Source organism: Triticum dicoccoides, chromosome 2B (assembly GCF_002162155.2).
Source record: "Triticum dicoccoides isolate Atlit2015 ecotype Zavitan chromosome 2B, WEW_v2.0, whole genome shotgun sequence".
In the NCBI taxonomy this organism is placed as follows: Eukaryota; Viridiplantae; Streptophyta; class Magnoliopsida; order Poales; family Poaceae; genus Triticum; species Triticum dicoccoides.
This window is the reverse complement of record NC_041383.1, coordinates 327,068,152-327,080,078: the sequence shown is the minus strand read 5'-3', so window position 1 is coordinate 327,080,078 and position 11,927 is coordinate 327,068,152. Positions and strand designations below refer to the sequence as shown.

At 47.4% G+C, this 11,927-nt stretch overlaps 1 long non-coding RNA gene across 2 annotated transcripts; it reads right to left on the bottom strand.

The window, feature by feature from the left end:
• Positions 1–6,254: 6,254 nt before the first annotated feature.
• Positions 6,255–8,722, bottom strand: LOC119363624. 2 transcript variants are annotated; one of them, XR_005174172.1, is made up of 5 exons: positions 8,582–8,722; positions 8,073–8,426; positions 7,455–7,873; positions 7,026–7,312; positions 6,255–6,607 (listed from the first exon to the last, which is right to left on the bottom strand). It is a non-coding gene; the product is annotated as an uncharacterized LOC119363624 (long non-coding RNA). The 2 variants fall into 2 exon arrangements; XR_005174171.1 differs by having other exon boundaries at positions 7,459–7,873.
• Between the last annotated feature and the right edge of the window lie 3,205 nt (positions 8,723–11,927).

Genomic DNA, 11,927 nt, shown 5'->3' with positions numbered 1-11,927 from the left:
GCGGCGGCCGGGGATGGCCGGGGCGGTGGCGCGGGACCCGGGCGCAGGGGAGGCGCAACGGCGGCGGGGAGATCCCGGGCGGCGGCGCTGGGCAAAACGCCGGCGAGGCGCGCCGGGCGGCGGGGTCGCCGGCGGGCAGATGCGGCGGGGCGCGGGCGGCTCCGGCAGGGCAGCGCCCGCGGCGGCGGCGTTGGGATGGGCCTCGCGGGCCCGATCTGGGCCCGGCGGGCCTGGCGCGGCGGGGACGACGAGGAGGCCACGTGGCAAGCTGCGAGTGGCTGAGGGAGGCGGAGGCGGACGTCCGGCGGGCGCGGACATGTCCGGGCGCGGCGGAGGGCGATTTTTTAGGGTTTGGGGTGTTTGGACTGCCAAAACTCGGGGAAGAGGGCAATATATAGGTAGAGGGAGCTAGGAGGATCCAAATGAGGCACGGTTTTCGCCCACATGATCGTGATCGAGTGACCGAGAGCATGGAGGGGAGTTTGCTGGGTTTTGGGCCACTTTGAAGGGGTTGCTGGGCTGCAAGAGAAAGGGGGGTTTCGGGCTACGCGGTTAACCGTTTGAGTACCAAACGACCTCCAAATGGCACGAAACTTGACAGGCGTTTTACCGGTGCTATACCAAGGCCGCTTGGCAAACCTTGGGCCATTCCAAGAGGGTTTAACACCCGCACATGGAAGGAGGCAAAAGGGGGCGCCAGAGGACATAGAAGTGCCGGATTGCAAAACGGACAACGGGGAAAAAGCTCGGATGCATGAGACGAACACGTATGCAAAATAAAATGCACATGATGACATGGCAAAATGCAACACGCAAGCAAATGACATGGCAACGACAGCGAATAACTAGCAGACACCTGGCGCATCGAATCCGGGGCGTTACAAGTCTCAACCCTGCTGAACATACATGTACGATCTGTTGAAAGAATCTGGGCAGACGCCAAAAAGTAGATTGCCGACGGCCAAGAAGTAGATGTCTCAAACAAGAAGAAAAGAAGAGTTGGCCGAAAGAGAAAAGAGTTGGATTTTGCAAGGACCTCAACAATCCCACTAAATATAAGAAGGACAATTCGATCTGTGGCACGGTCTCTAGGTGTGGCCCGATTGACCCTACATAAGAGGTCTAGTTGAATGAGCTCAACCGCATCACAAGCACTGTGAAGCGTGAGCTCAAGCCATATAACAAGATTGCGAGATTGAAATTTTGCATGTCCATGCTCGATGACAATTGGATCTCAACTTCTCGGGCTATGTTCAAGCCAATGACCAATATGGTGCACATAGATGAAAAGTGGTTTGACATGACGAGAGTGAAGAATAGTTACTATGTATTTCCAGGAGAACCTGAACCCAAGCGCACCATGTCAAACACTAACATCATTGGGAAGGTAATGTTCCTAACTACTGTGGCCCGGCCTCGATATAACAATGCGGGGGAGCTAACATTCGATGGGAGGATTGGCATTTGGGCATTCATCGAAGAGACTGAGGCGTTGCGAACAAGTCAGAATAGAGAAAAGGGAACAAAAGTGCTGAAATCAGTAAAAGTAACCAGACCTGTGTGCTGAGATTATCTCATCAATAAGGTTATCCCAGCAATTCAAGATAAGTGGCCTGACGATGATGAGGGAGTAACAATATTCATCCAACACGATAACGCAAAGCCTCATGTCCTTCCCAGTGATGTAGCTTTTCGAGAAGTTGTGGAACAAACTGATCTTGACATCCGATTGCTACAACAGCCCCCAAATAGCCCTGAGTTCAATTGTTTGGACCTTTGCTTCCATAACTCTCTCCAGTCCCTAACCGACTGTAGGTCACCTACACACATCCAGGAACTGGTATAGGGTGTGGAAGAGGAATTCGAGAACTATGATCCCCATAAGTTGTACATCAACTTTATCACATTAGAAATAGTTATGTTTGAAGTTATGAAAGACAGAGGAGTAAATCAATATAAGTTGCCACATTTGCACAAGGATCGTATTCAGAATGCTGGCAGGGAAATAATTAGTGTATATTGTGACAGTCAGGTAGTTGTTGATACCAGGGCCATTATAGAGGAAATGGAAATTGCAATAGGAAAAGAAAAGGGAAGGAAAGAAGTAGCTATGGAAGGGAAAAGAAAGAAAATTAAAGGGAAGGGAAGAAGTAGCAATAGAAGGGAAAAGAAAGAAAAGTAAAGGGAAGGGAAGTGTATGTCTTGTGAATGTCATGTGTATGTCACGTGTATTGGATTATTGTGATTATTTGAATCTATTGGATCTATTTGGAATTATTTGGATTTATTTGAATTATTTGGATTTATTTGCTGCTCGTCTACCCGTACTAGTATTACCCCTACTAGTCACCTGATGTGTAGAGGGTGTGTGCACTTTTTGTTTAATCTGGACATGTTTAGGGTGCTTGCTTGCATCAGGACATCGAAAAAAACATACTCTCTCGTCTCTCCTTGGGAAATATTAACTTTAATTAATCCATTTCTCCTGCGAAGTAAGTGCCCTGTTTTACTGACTGTCAAAAAGTCATAGTACTCCAAATTAACTCCTGCTTAGGCTAGAGTAGATCTTCTCAGCTAAGATCCTGATTAACTTCTAAGTACCTACATAACATAAGATAGTAGTGGTGGTAATCCTTTTGCTAAATGCTAGAGCAGATCTTCTCAGCTAACAAAAGAATATGAGATTTGCATGGTTTGTATGGTGGATCCGGTAATAAAACTGTAGATATCCCAGTGGTTGACAGTATTACTCTTACTAGTATTTTCAAGATTTAGTGCCATGCAAATGTACCCATCAAAACAGAATCAAAGACATAATGTGGGAGTAGTAGTGGATATTTATTGCCCATGCTGATTATTCACTTCACAAGGTTACCTAGTACTCCATCAAAAACAGAATCAAAGATGGCATGGCATGTTTGATGTGATGTAACTAATCTTTATGCCATAATCTTTGCCATTTTAGAAATGAACTAATTTATAAAATGATACTATAGATATAGATTTAGTAACTGACAGTGTTACTAGATATTTCTAAAATGCATGAAGGTTATGTACAGTGAAACGCCTTGAGTAGACACCACAGATCATGGCCTCACCTTTGTTTGTTGGTGCATTTCGAGCACCCCGCGGTAGCCCAGCCTTGCGACAGGGCAACAGACGATAGCCTATACCCTCGAAACAGCCTCACTGACAACCGTTTCCACTCTTTCTTTGCGGAAAACCTTGACAATGTCTTCTTCCTCGTCTTGGTCGATTGGCATCGCCCTGCTATTGATTCCTCGCAGACCAACGCCTTTTCGGAACCACCTCAGCATGATCTTCTCAAGGATGCCAACACTTTGAAGTAACTTCTTGTACTTGTTTCTTTCTCGGTGAGCTCCGAACCGTGCCTATCAGAATAAACAGGTGGACTAGCTTATCGATTGAACAAAATCCTCAAAACATTAAGGATGCACTAGTACAGATCACATCATTACTTTGCGCGTAATCCTATATACCTAAGAGATTCATCCCCACTAACCTATTTATCTAAACATGCAGCCTATCCACCTAAGCAATGTGCCAAGTCAGCAGTTATCCATCCACTGCACGCATGCATTCCATTCGAGCCCTCTCTTAGGCGTGAACTGAGAGTTTCTCTCACGTCGGAATAGGAACAACCATTTCCCATGCATCCACGCTTGGCCGGACATTAGGCCCACTATCATTGCAATGATTTTATTGCCCAGCGTTACGTGTGCTTAGTGGAGCCTTTCCCCCTTCCAACGCAAGCATGACTTCTCTTCTTCCAATCATCTCCTTATATAATAGTGGATCCACCTGATAGAGTTGATCAGCGCCTGTTGTCGCCATGAGCGTCGAGCTCTTTGCTCCCATTATCTTCAGAAGCTCCTGGGGACCTTCACACCTACCTCATGACCGATGCTTGCTCACATGCATAGCTCCATTTGCTGCCATCATCATTGCCGTTGTAGACCGCCGTCAGGCTGGCCCCAATGGGGAGTAACATAGAGTAGTAACATACATGCCACGTAAGCATGTTACTACTCTATGTTACTACCTCCACAGTGGGTGGTAACTTATGGGTGGTAACTTAGAGGGTTTATTTATTGCTGAATCAGGTACTCGAGCTATAGAAATTACAATTACCTAATGCTGCTCTATAACCCAAATTGAATTACATAATGCTGCATACTCGAGCTACAGAAATTGTAATTGCCAAAGATTGAATTAAAGCAGAAATTTTATACCATGTAGGGTTGGCTGAGGAGGATTCCATGAGAGGCGGGTACAGGTGTGGTGGTGTCGAGGGGCTGGCCGAGGATCTTGTCGGGGCGCCGGGGTAGAAGAGAAGCTGTGGAGAGCGGCTGGCGAACGAGCTTGCTGTGGCGCCGGGGGAGTGTTGCAGCGGCGGCGAGGTGGCCGATGGCCGGACTTGCGCGGCGTCCTTACGGGCACCGGACTTGGCCATGAATCTGGTGGCTTTGCGCCGCTTGCCAGAGCCGCCGCCGGCCGGCAAGACGGAGTGCAGGGCGCCGGAGCTCCAAGGCGGCAGGGAGGGAGAAGGATGAGGCCCAGGCGTGGAGGAAGAGAAAGTCACACGGGTGGGGATTTTCTTGGTTGCTTCGCGATGCGTCCGGCCGCCGCACACAGGATCGATTAGCATTAATTTTTTTCTCGTATGCAGCGCTATGTTACCGGAACTAGCTAAGTTTCTCCAAAGCTCTCTCTCTTCATTTAATCAATGCCACGTAGGAATTTTTGCTGAGTTGGACCGAAGTTCTTGCTGAAGTTCTCTGCATTGGGGCCAGCCTCAAGCTCGTGGTTGCCTCTGTTCTTCTCGGTTGCACGGTTTATCTGGTGAACCGCTGACCCTCACACACTTTCCTTTTTCTGTTCAACGCTCCCTGTTGTCTTCATGCTGATGCATGGCCGGCGTCCGGCACAGGCACGTGCACGCTCGTGTGTAAGTAGTAGAAGAACAAGTAGTGTGGTTGAGAGGAAAACACGGGAGAGCAGATCGAAGACGGCGAGGCGGTCGACGCACGGCTCCACCTCCGCGCACCGCCGCCGAAGCGCACGAGGATGATGTGGTCCTGTGACACGAGCAGCATGACGCGGTCGTCGAAGCGGCCGTCGGCGCCTGGGACAAGGAGCCGAGCAAGGGATGTCCGCAACTTGAGCCTTCCGGACGAAGATCGAGACCCGCCGACCTTCCCCGCCATGGCGCCGCTCAAGAGAGAGGAAGACGACGAGGGAGAGCAGTGGCAGGCGCCCTCTGGCCAGCGCCGGCGCGGGAAAGATGGCTCGGTGACAAGGGCGCGCCAGCGCTTGCATGTGGCGGCGCACGGCCACGGCAAGAGGTTGGCGAAGCGGGCATGCGTGCCAGGATCTCCATTACGATGTCCTCCGACAGCCTCACCAGCGAGAGTGATGCGCGTGTGTGCATGCCCACTTCCGTGTACTAGCATGCGCACGTATGTACTCCTATGTAGGCAATCTGATTAGCGACAATGCCTTTTGGAGGCCGAGCTACCAGGAGGCCGATATCTGTGCCGTCGCGCGTTGCGTTGATCAGCGCCATGCAGTTATGCATCTGCCGTATTTCAGCAACTAGCCTTTTTCAGTCTCCCGTATTGCTATTAAATAAACAGTGGCAGCTCATGTAGAGACTCGGCACCGGAGAGCGCGCACAGTTGCCATCAAACGGCCACACATGTAACATGTTCATAGTGAGGATCCCACAAGGAGCAGCGTGGGATTGAGAGGGTGCTTGGATACGTTTTAGTCCCATGACTAAAAGTAGTGGGACTAAAACTTGCTAGCCTCACCCATGCTTGGATCCAAATACTAAAGAGACTAAAATGAAGTTATTGAGCATTTATTATCCTCCAAACCATCCAATCCAGAACTCGCATGTGCTAAAGGAGAGGAATTAAATGAGGAGAGAGAGGGCTAATACATATTTTAGTAGGTTTCATGTGACTAAAAAATTTTAGCCTCAAGACTAGTTCTAGCCTCTCTTTAGTCGGGGGTGCTTGGAACTTTAGCCTCTAAAAGAGACTATTTTTAGTCAGACTAAAAATAGTCCCTTGGATCCAAGCAGGCCCTGACTCGGTCGTCATGTGTTCTAACTAAACTGTCTCGCCTGCACTGCACACGACAAACATGACAACATATACTGTAAATGATTGGTGCCTCAGCATCTACACACGACAAACATCAGAACACACTGACAAAGATCTAATTAAGAAACAAAGAACCCCAGAATTCCCATCACTAAAAAAGTTAAACCACATATTTGGTCATAGCAACATCACAAATCCAGTGCAATAGAGGGATTAACAAAGGCATGCACAACAGCGACACCAGCTCACACCTACGGAGTGTTGTTCTCACTTGACAAACAGTGGATTATTCAGTTAGCAAACCGAGCTTCAAGAAGTCACACTGAAATCAATCTTGAAAGTCTGATTTTGGTGGGTTGGTGCAAGTGTTCTTTCTGTGACCTCACAAGCTGCATCTTGAGCATCGAGGCGACTTCCTCGATGCCTTTGGAAGATCGCCTTGTTGCAGACAAGTGGTGCTCTTGTGATCCTGACCCCTGCAAACAGAACATAATCTAGTCATTTTAGCCGGCTGCTCTATGGCGCCTTCTGGCGACTTGTGTTAGGGCGACCCGTTGGCCTCTTCTTCAATGGTGCTACAAAACTATCGGAGCATTCCGAACCACTTCGCTGGTTTTGGTGGACCAAAATGCTGTTTATTTCCTATCTCTGATCCTACAGAATCAGCTGCCATTTCTCTGCCAGATAGCCCCATGCCGTCGCGTATAGCAACAACAGGCTTCACTACTGGTTTCACATTTCTCAGTTGCTCCATAGCAAGACTATATGCATCCACATCGTTGTCGCCTAGTTTCACAAATTCTAGGCACAATAAATGCAGACACTTTTTTTGAATCAGAGGGAGTATATCATAATTTCCTTGGCACACGGATTAAAACAGAAAAGGAAAGATACCTTAAGCGCATGGCTGCACACCATCTTGAAATGCTCAAACATGCCACATTCACACTTGAACTCATCACCCGGACCGTTCACTTGAACGACGAAGTAATTCTTGCACCGCATTTCTCTCAAATTCTTCTTAACATACCCGGTGGTGTACTCACGACGCTGTACAACTTCAACCAGCATATACAACCCGCCTTCATAAAGCATCTCACTGAACTTTTCAAACATTGTCCTAGTATAAATTTTGGAAGCATAAATCTCAATAGGCAAGTTATGAGTTAGAACCACACCCCCTGCATTTGTATCATACAATCATCATAAGTAACTGGGAGGAGACAAATTATGATAAGAAAAATCAATATATTCAACAGAAATAAGTTAATAAAATTTTCTACAAATGATAGGTTACTAGGATTGTGCACGGTTGGGGCGCACCTACCATTTGAAAGAACTCGGTGAAAATCCACTTGAAAGTGCAGACTTTCTCGTCAATCATCAGCACAGCGCCAAAAATAATACTCTGAAAGTGATTGTTGACACCAACAAAAAGCCGAATGGCATGTCATAAAGATTAGTTTTGTATGTGGTATCGAAGGTGACAACATCACCAAAGCACTTAAACTGCTCAATGCTTCATCCTGTTGTCCACATCAGAGTTATCACTCGACCTTCATCATCGACTTTGAACACTATATTTGAACTCAGGATCTTCAGCCAAATCAAAAGTTGTCCTCAGTGCCGGATGAACAACAACAGCAGCTTTTTTGTTTGCATAAGCACGTATTGAAGCCTCGAGTGCAGGAACCCTGCTTGGATTGATTTCCCTCTCATCTGCCGCCTTACTAATCCTAATCCTGCAGTTTTTCAACATGTTGGACATGCATTGTGTCAGCTCCATCGGAAAAACAAACTATTTCTTGTTGGACATTCTAAAAACAGATATTTCAAGCACACCCAAACACCATCATGGATAACTCACTACAAAGTTCCATACAAGCTATCATCTATCAGCTAGAAAGTAGTTTTTTTATCATTGGTTTGGAACTTAATTACCTTCGAGTCTAGCAGGAGCCTTTTGAGTTGGAGACGAACACGCTCTCTGCATCTACATCCTCTCTGAACGGCTGCATCGCTGATATCTTCAGGTGGCCTATCGTTTGAATCGGCAACAACCTCGCTAGCACCGTTGTATGAGCCAGCTTCCTCTTCCCCCGGCATTGCATCCAAAAGGCGCCTCCCTGCGCCAGGATGCTCACCATCCATAGAGCCAGTTTGTGTGCTCAGAGGAAATCAAATCTTCGGAGTCCACGCGAGCTTCATGGATAGACGCAACGACTGACTCCACAACAGAGATATCTCCTCCTAAGAATCGCACAAATTCATCTCCACGGAACTCTAGGAATCAATCTTCAACGAATCGCACAAATTCATCTCGTCAGATCCAACATCATGGGCAGTGGAACCAGACAACGCTAGCTGGCACAGGAAACATGATCTACAGGGATAACTTGTTCCCATTCGTAGAACAATGGGATAAAGTGAGAGATCCGTGGAGAGCTTACCCTGATTCAGCTTCCTCGAAGCCCATCCATGGCGATTCCGTCGCACGCCGAGCTGCCGCAAGAAGGGGATGAATGGTCTAGCGAGGCAGGAAATCTGCAGTGTCACATGGGCCCTTCTAAAGACCATTAATTACCCACCAGCCCACTACGTGTGCGACAGGTACAAACATCAGGCCCGTGTACAAACGCAGCACCGAAGACCATGGCACTGATGTATTGCAACTTCATAGTCAGTGTATAAGGAAACGGAAACACAACAGCACACATCACAGCGCTATAAAACACGGCCCAGATTCCGGCCTCCAGGTAGCTCGGCCACCAAAATGCCCTACCCATCTGATTAGTTCTTTCTTAACCACACTAAGGTACTTAGCCATTGGACTCTAGCTGTGAGAGATACATGCATGTCAGGTCAGATTACCTACAAACCTAATTGCCATATATAAGAATAAGGCCTAAGAATAACATGTCAAATTCCAGCCTCCTCTAACCAGAGTATGTTTGAATTCCTTTTGTCAGGATTTCTCCTCAATTTGTTTATTTCAATTTGCTTATACTAAACTTGCTTTCTTCCTAGCAATAAAAAAAACTAAATGTCTACATATTTTGGGCTACTATACTATCAAATATTGGAACCATATAATTTTTTTCTGAATTAAACTTCTACCTTTGCGCGCTAAATTCCCGCAGCAACGCGCGAGGTATCATCTAGTACAATGTTATGTTCTGACCCAAAGATTAGTTACTGAATCTAGCATTTTAGAATTAGTGGATATTTCGAAAATGAAGCTATAGATAGTGTTCTATTCTGACAGTAGCTAGGTACTGTAGATAGGATAGCGGAAGTTTTTTCAGACCAGAGGAGAAGGAAGAAGTAGGAGTAGTCACTATAATTTCAGTTAACTAAAACAACAACTCTGCAAGTTGAGGTTTAATTTACAGGAGTATCTTGAACTTTAAAAGTTCAGTCCTAACTTGAATATTTAAAATGCTGTTGAGACAGTACTAATTTCAGAGTTCATAGTTCATGACTGAATTTGGAGACAGTAAAAATCTTACTGAAAACAAAATTGTTCAGAGATCGAATGCTTGCAAAATTGTGTCAGTTAACTGTGCAAAATACTCCAAACTCTAAACTAACAGAACTAGTGCAAAAATTAAGTAAATTCAGTAAACATGAAGTGGAGAAGGGAGGTTGACCCAGGCTGTAGGACTTGGGGATGATCTGCAGCAGTGCAGAAAACTTGTAGCTGCCGCCGCTGCTGCCAAGTGAGCAGGCGCGGTGTCGCAGGCGCGGGCCTTCCACCAGAGAAACAACAAAGAAGACCCCGCCGCAATCGTATTCCTCATGGAGCTGTCGTCTTCGTCTTCCATGCTCCCAAATCCACGACCCTTGCCGTTGTCGTTGGGCTCGTTGGCGTTTAGCTTGCTACATCTCCTGTAGTCGTCGGGCTCGTCGGCCTCTAGGTTGTTGTTGGTGGTCCGGATCCAGCGCCTCCAGGCTCTCCGACGACGTTTCCGACGCAGCCGGAGCAGAGCACGACGATAGTTGGGGAAATCGAAGATTTTTTTGAGGAAGGGGGGAGCTTGGGGAGGCAGGCGAGCGGCAGCTACAGCGACGGAGCAGGAGGCAACTGCAGCGGGAGAGCGGGGGAGCAGGGGAGCTGCGGCGACAGGGAGAAGGGCAGCTGCGGCGGCGGAGAGCAACGCAACTGCTGCTTCTGTCGGAGGAGGACGACGAGGAGCGCGGGTTTGGTCAGGAGAAACTAGAGGTTTTTTTTTGCAAGAATGCCCTCGTAACAAGAATTACAGGATGAAGGGAGTATTTTTAGGTGTGCGTTGTTATTGTTTTAAGGTGTAAAGGCATGTTTATATGCGTAAAGAAATATAAGAGTGTTTCTTTACCGAGAATCGAGGGAGTAGTTAGGAGCGAACCAACCTATGCTTGAATGGTTAGAGGGACTATGGTATTCCCAGCCCAGCAGGGTTGAAGTCCCGGTGCTCGTATTTATTTCTGAATTTATTTTAGAATTCCCGATGATGCGCATTCAGTGGGAGGAGACGTTCTCATCGACGACGAGGTGCCTACGATGACTTCATAAATTTGAAGATGATATGCCAGCTCAAGTTTTCGGAGGTGCTCATAGGGGTATGATATGCGTGTGTATTCATAAGGGTGAGTGTATGCGCGTGTATATGAGAGCTTGTGCCTATAAAGTGTTCGAGAAAAAAGGAGTAGTTAGGCCTTCCACTATGTAGGCCAAAAGAGGTGCCAAATCTACTTTTACATTATTTGGCACCGGTGCCCTCCATAGCTCATGCGGTGCCATAAAAAGTTTTCTGGGAACCGGAGCAAGTTCGTGCTCCGATGCCCCATTCGAGCATTGCAATAGAATATACCACCATCTGTACACGCTGCTCCGATGCCCCATTTTTCTGAAGGTGGACGAGAGGAACTCGCGTGAAGGATTGACCAGGGGTTGGCTTGCTTTGATTTTTCTATGTATATCTGGGTCCCATCTTTCTGGGGCTGCCCCCGCACAGTGTGAGGCGGGTGCCAAAGAAATTTACCAGGCCATCGATGCCCAGTCTACTATATTTTAACACTAGTGGACCCGTTGCGCCAAATGGTGCAGATGCACGCTAAAACCATGTCCGTGATGAAAAAAAATTATGGTTTAATCCCCTCTAATTGGAAACGCGGTGGACTGCTATGTACAATGAAATGAATATACATATTTTAACTTGATAGTACAGAGTTTAGGGTTTCTCTGCCTCTCGCCGGCTCCGCCACCGGTCCGCCTCGTCTCTGTTGGCCTTAGGATCATGGTGGCATGGTGAATCCCGACCCTTGCCGGTGGGAGGGCTCTGCTTTTAGATGTTCCTTTGACTTTTGTTAGAGTTTGTGAGGGGTCACGACCTGCCCCACGATGCGCACGCGACGCATGAGGAGAGGCCGCTCGCGCCCCCAAAAACGGCCAACCCAGCTAATCGCAGGTGAGGCCGAGCCCACAAGTCATTGGCCATCTGAAATTACTACGAGGTTAAAATAAGTCGTGAGGATCCAACGTATCAGATCACACAGAAGACCGTTTTGACCATCATCCGACGGCTGAGAAGACAGAAAATCGAGTAGGGATGGCAATTTTGCCCATGGGTATGGGCACCCGTGGGTATCCTACCCGAAAATAATGGGCATGGGCAAGACTTGGAGAGGTTTTGTACCCACGGGTAATGGGTATCCATATCCGCAAAATATATGGGTAGGGCATAGGTATGAAATTGCGCCCATGGGTCACCCAATGAATACCCACAAACAATGTTAAATGAAACTAACTCCTATGAT